Here is a 6,374-nt window from a genome sequence, read left to right on the forward strand (position 1 = left end):
CAGCTCAGGTCATGATCCTGGAGTCTCAGGATCCAGTCTTGCATCAGGCTCCCGCTCAGCGGGAGTCTGCTTCTCCCTCTGACCCTCCCCTTCTTGTGCTCTCTCTCTCTCACTCTCTCTCTCTCTCTCAAATAAATAAAAACAAAATCTTGAAAAGTCACAATAACATTAGATACTAGAAGCAATAATAACTCAATAATATATTTATTTATTTATTTATTTATTTGACAGAGATCAGAAGTAGGCAGAGAAGCAGGCAGAGAGAGGAGGAAGCAGACTCCCCACTGAGCAGAGAGCCCAATGTGGGGCTCCATCCCAGGACCCTGGGATCATGACCTGAGCCGAAGGCAGAGGCTTTAACCCACTGAGCCACCCAGGCGCCCCCTCAATAATATTTTTAAATATCTAGTGTTCAAATTTTCCTGACTATAGCATTTTAAAAAAAATTTTTTTAGGGGCACCTGTCTGGCTCAGTTGGTAGAGCATGCAACTCTTGATCTTGGGGTCATGAGTCTGAGCCCTACATTGGGTATAGAAGTTACTTAAAAAAAATTTTTTTTAAGTAAATTAGAAAATTTTTTTTTCAATATTCTGTTTCTTTAATGACCTCCATCTACTTGAAGGTCAGGTACAGGCAGCTAGGTGGTGGCAAGAGCCGTTCACTTGAAGATCTTGCCCTAACAGAAGGTTTTGCCCACATGCTGGAAGGCCCCCTTCCAGGAAAGGTACTCCTAAACCAGCGTCTGGGTCTCCTCACTGCCAGGATCCGGTTTCCGCCATTTATGTGACTGGACTTGGCAGAAACACAAGCTCCTGGCTTTGGATGACCCCGACTCCAGAAAGGGAGCTGCTATTGTTAGTTCCAAAGAGGATGACACTGGCAAAGGCATTCTTCCTCAGCTTGTCCAACCACTGGAACATTCTAGTGAAAAGGGTGCAACTCATAAAGGTCTAGGTGAGGTCTTCAGGGTAGCTGATCTCAGCGTACCGCAGAGACCAGCCATCCTTATCAAAGTGCTCCCCAAAATGGGGCAGCACCACCGAGAGAGTGTCCTCATTAGAGTCCTTGTGCTTAAATTCTTAACACAAAGGTACTCTTGGGCAGGTGAGCAAAGGGGTCCTTGGTCTTTGGTTCAACAGCCAGTGCCTGGTACATTCATCTATCTTCTCAGGATCAGAGGCAGCAGCCTTTTTCTCTTCTTTCTGCTCAGCCTGGCTTCTCTTCCTGAGAACCTTTCTTTCTCTGGGATTTGTCCTTTTTAGGCTGGCTTTCTGCAAACTTTTTAGCAACAGACTGGGCCATCTTTTCACAGAGTTTCACCTCCCCCAAGACAGCCCTGAACTGGGGCTGGTCAATGCAGGTGAGGAACCAGCAGTTGGTATTGGGGAAGGCCTGGCAGAGAGAAGGCTCCAGGACCTGTTTCTAGAGCCACAGCAGGGTGCAAACAACCGTGATGTCAGCCAGTGTCACACATGTGACCACCAGGAGAGTCCTTGTCTTCAGGTGAGCATCCAGTAACCCCAGAAGTTGCTTCACTTCCTCCTTTGCATTCTCTGTGGCCTGCTTGTTGTGGTGCATGATGCCTGAGGTGGGGCCCACCCGGGTGCTGGCGGGCGGCACTTATATCACTATCAGCCAAGCTCACATGCTGCACCTTCTGGGCTGTTGCCTCTGGAGTACTTCCCCGCAGCTCCTCATTGCTCACATACTAGGCAATGGCATCACTGTCAAACACACAGAATCCATCATCGCCTTCAAATGCTGGAAGCTTGCCAGCAGGACAAAGGGCTGCGTTTGGTTTGGCTGAAGTGGAAGTCGGGTGTAGAGAGCACATGGACCTGAGCCCCTCTGTACTGAGCAGCAATGAGAGCCTTGAAGGTCCTCCAGGTTACAGGGTACATGAACAGGGTGCCAGCAGAGAAAGCTAAAAAACTTTTTTTAAAGCATCGAAATGAGGTCCCAAAATTTACTTGTTGAAATGTCTCTATAGTGTATTTTGACCTAGAGATTTTCCCTCTGTCTCTTTCTCTCCTTCAATTTATTTGGGGTGGGGGGAGTGGTAGTGGGGAGTAGATCGTTTGTCCTACAGAGATTCTCAGTCTGGACTTCGTTAATTGGATCCTTGTAATGATACTTAGTGTATTATTCTGTCCTCCATATTTCTTATAGTTAGATCTACAAGTTTGGTCATGTTAAGTACTAATTTTTGGTAAGAACGATTCTTAGGTAGTATCATGCACTTCCATTAGGAAGCATATTATGTCTGGTTGTTTGTCCTTTTAAGTTGTTAGCAGCCACTGATAATCATTTTCTAGATCCATTATTTCAAAAGGGGTTGCAAAATAGTGATATGATATTTTTAATATAACTTCTTCTATAGTACTTCTATAGTACTAGCTAGAGTACTTCTATAAATAGTAGCTTCTTGCAAACTATTTGGTTACCCTTCAGTATGGAGATATGGGAAAAGCAAGATAAATGTTTGAATCTTTCCGTGTATTTATAAGTTTTAAAAAATAATGAATCATTTTTCTAGCATCTTCTCATGTAGAACAATGAGGGGTTTTTTTGGTGTTGTTATTTAAGATCATTATGCACTTCTGGGTTTAAACATACTTGATGTGCTTTAACCCATTTTGGTTATTTTTCTGTAAAAGCCCATATCAGCTAGTGGGAACCTCTTCAATTAATCAAATAAGGAGAGAACCCATAAAACTCTATGGTTGCAGAAGACATGAGCTATGGGAAAATCCAAAATAATTGACAAAACACTCCTAGAACTAAAAAGTAATTACAGTAAGGTTGTAGGATACAAAGTCTAATATATAAAAGTCAATCACTTTCCTATGCACTGGTAATGAAAAAGCAGAATTTGAAATTAAAAACATATATCACTTACATTATCACCCCTGAAAATGAAATACTAGGTGAAATCTAACAAAATATGTGCAAGACCTAAATGAGAAAAACTTTAAAACTCTGATGAACAAAATCAAAGAACTAAATAAATGGAGAGAGAGTCCATGTTCATGGATAGGAAGACTCAATATTGTCAAGATATCAGTACTTCCAACTTGATCTACAGATTCAGTGTAACCCAAATCAAAATCCCAACCATTTATCTTGTGGATATCAACAAACCGAGTCTAAAATTTTATGACTAGACAAAAGACCTGGAATGTTCAACACAATATTAAAGGAAAAGAACAAAGTTGGAGGAATGACACTATTGATGTCAAGACTTACTATAATTGCAAACTTCTGCTCTGCAAAAGATGTCAAGAAAATGACATGACAAGCCACAGATTGGAAAAAAATATTTGCAAAATACATATCAGATAAAGGACTATTATCTGAAATATAAAGAACTCTTAAACTTCAACAATAAGAAAACAAACATCTGTTTTTAAAAATGGGTCAAAGGAGGAGGAAGAAGAAAAAGGAGAAAGAGAAGGAGAAGAAGAAAGAAGAAGGTATTATACCTGTCAAGAAGGTAAAGCAAAAACAGCACCTCTCTCTGTGCAGTGCTGGAAGTTGAATGGGGACCAAGAAACAAATCCATGAGATTTTCTTTAGTTCTCTTTTTAAAGTTTTACAAATAAGAAAGCTAATAATACAAAAAATGTAAGTCATCAGGAGTGAAATTGTGGTGATGATCCTGTTTAAATCAAGCCTGAATGAATTAAAATAAGTGTATGTTTTATAATTTTGAGAGTACTCTTTAAAAAAAAAAGTACTCTTAAGGTGTTCAGGAAAATGTGCTTACATGTAACATCTCCATTTTTAGTGATTGTGGTTAAATGATGTGCGACTGTAACTTCCTCCTTGGTTAAATTATAAGCTATTATATACCACAACATGCTTGAATATATGCCCTTTCAAGCAAAGCCCAAGATAAATGACCCATATTTCAAGTTAAGCTTTTTATGTGTTAAAAGAAGACAACCATCTTGGACCCTGAGTAAAACCCAACGCAGAAAGACTGATGTATCACATATTCTGAATATCACTGAGTCAAAGGTAATGAAATTTGTTCCATGCTATGATATCTGAGAATGTATGTGAGCTTTTTAAGTGTACTCCACGGCTCAGGACTGTTAAGTCCTGATCCTTCCAGTTGATGCATCGTGTCATCAACCTGCCATGAAGCCTTTGGAGAGCCATTTGTCCCTGGATCCAAATCAAATATGTACCCTGACTGTTAAAAAATATTTTGTTAGACTCAACAACGGAGCTATCTTTGACAGGACTGCCAAATGAATTATGACAACAGTTGACCACTTTGGACCCTGGGGCAATATTACCCAAAAGAAAAAGAGAAAAATATGTTCTCTCTAGTTTCTGATCTTATGCAGAACAAATGCATCATTCTTTCTGTAGTGAATCTCAGTTGAAGTCCAAGGCTGCTGCGCTCTTCTTTATCAGAACTTAACAAGGTATAGATGTCATTTATCCTGTGTATTATTTGAAAGGGCATACACTCAAAGTTGGTATGTCACATTATTTCTGAATCAGAACACAGGGCTTAAGAGGGAATTGTTGGCTCCTGACTTACCTGGGATCACCTCTCCACATTCCCACTTAATAGGCTCCTCCTCTTTCAAAGTGGGATAATAATATCTATCTTTTGCAATGGCTGTCAAGGTCAATGATGAATGTTAAATTTGTTTTTGTTTTTAAAGATTTATTTATTTATGCCAGAGATCGCAAGTAGGCAGAGAGGTAGGCAGAGAGAGAGGGCGGAAGTAGGCTCTCCACTGAGCAGAGAGCCCGATGCGGGACTTGATCCCAGGACCCTGAGATCATGACCCGAGCCAAAGGCAGAGGCTCAACCAACGGAGCCACCCAGGCGCCCCATGAACGTTAAGTTTTGACATGTTGTGGGCACTCATAAAAAAGACAGCTTTTATCATGATGGTCTAACAACAGGCTTTTTCTAACATTGCTAACCGAAAGTCTTCTGAGGATCAATGTATGAATATGATTATATATATATATATATAAGACAGTGCGGAACAGTCCCCCGGGAAATGCATAACCTGTCAAAGGCCTTCAAAAACAAAAAAAGCTGCAAACAAACAAAATGAGCAACACCATCACAAGTAAAGAATAACAACAATAAGAAACCCAATGTGTCTGCCCCTTGGTCCCCTGAATATTAAAAACTTAAATAATGTATTTAGCAAAGAGTCCTCAGAAATTATTTTGCCTTTCGGCAACTGTATACCTCAGATCTATAAAAGAGGCTTTTACTTTCTTTCTTTTTTTAATGAATAGTTTCTAAGTTCATCTGAGGCATCCCCTCACTCCTTTGACCAACACATTAATAATTCTACACATTCCTACTTTGCTTTCCTGCTCCCCGGCTGATTCAGAAAGCATGCTCACTTGGCTATTCAAGGGGAGCAGTGTTCAATTTCTCTAACTGAATTCCCAGAGAGGCAAGAGAAAGAGAAGGGGAAGGAAGCACAGACTATGTTTCATTTCCCTCAGGTTTCTGCAGCATCGCTGTGATTTCTCTCCAGGTCCAGGCCCCAGGCCACTGCGTGAAAGGACTTCCCCAAGACAAAGACTTCAGTTTTGGTTTTATTGCATTTCTTTGTATTTTATTATTCCCCTACATCCTGCTTCATGAAAATTTTGGAAAATACAAAGATCTTAACCCTGGGAGCCAAACGGCTTAAAACAATTACTTGGTTTTTAGTGGGATTTTTTTTTTTTATTTTTTTTTTTTTAAGATTTTCCTCTTGCAACTATTTGGGAGTTTACTTTCTTGCAAAAGATAGGCTTTCTGAAAAATTTCCATTGGCAGTCGTCCAGGGTCATAATGACTTTAAATTAAACCCTCAAGGGTTTCCCTTTCTCTTCTTGAGCCACAGACAATTCCCTCCTCTGAGTGTTAGACTGAGTTTAACTCAGCAAGTTTCCAGAAGCAGTGCACATGGACACAGAGGGCAGAAATTCAAACTTTCAGCTTTGAAGAGGCTGTTAGGACCTGGCGTTTTCAGCCCTCTCAGAGTCCGTGCTCTGCTTCTGAGTGTGAGCGCACATCGGAGACCAGACAGCAGCTGTTTGCCTAAGTCGTGCAAGGCTGGTCAGGGATTTCAGGCAGGTGCGTAAATTATTTTATCCAAAAATGTAGTTAAGGGCAAAACCTTGATCAAATATTCCTAAGAGGGGCGCCTGGGTGGCTCAGTGGGTTAAGCCGCTGCCTTCGGCTCAGGTCATGATCCCAGGTCCTGGGTTCAAGCCCCACATCGGGCTTTCTGCTCAGCAGGGAGCCTGCTTCCTCCTCTCTCTCTGCCTGCCTCTCTGCCTACTTGTGCTTTCTCTCTGTCAAATAAATAAATAAAATCTTTAAAAAAAAAAAAAA

The 6,374-nt window shown here is 40.8% G+C and overlaps 1 pseudogene; it reads right to left on the bottom strand.

The window, feature by feature from the left end:
- Window positions 1-659: 659 nt before the first annotated feature.
- The window catches only part of LOC111148357, a 41,647-nt pseudogene continuing 35,932 nt past the window's right edge, over window positions 660-6,374 (bottom strand).

This window comes from Enhydra lutris, unplaced genomic scaffold (assembly GCF_002288905.1).
Source record: "Enhydra lutris kenyoni isolate GAN:26980312 unplaced genomic scaffold, ASM228890v2 scaffoldscaffold19, whole genome shotgun sequence".
NCBI lineage: Eukaryota > Metazoa > Chordata > Mammalia > Carnivora > Mustelidae > Enhydra > Enhydra lutris.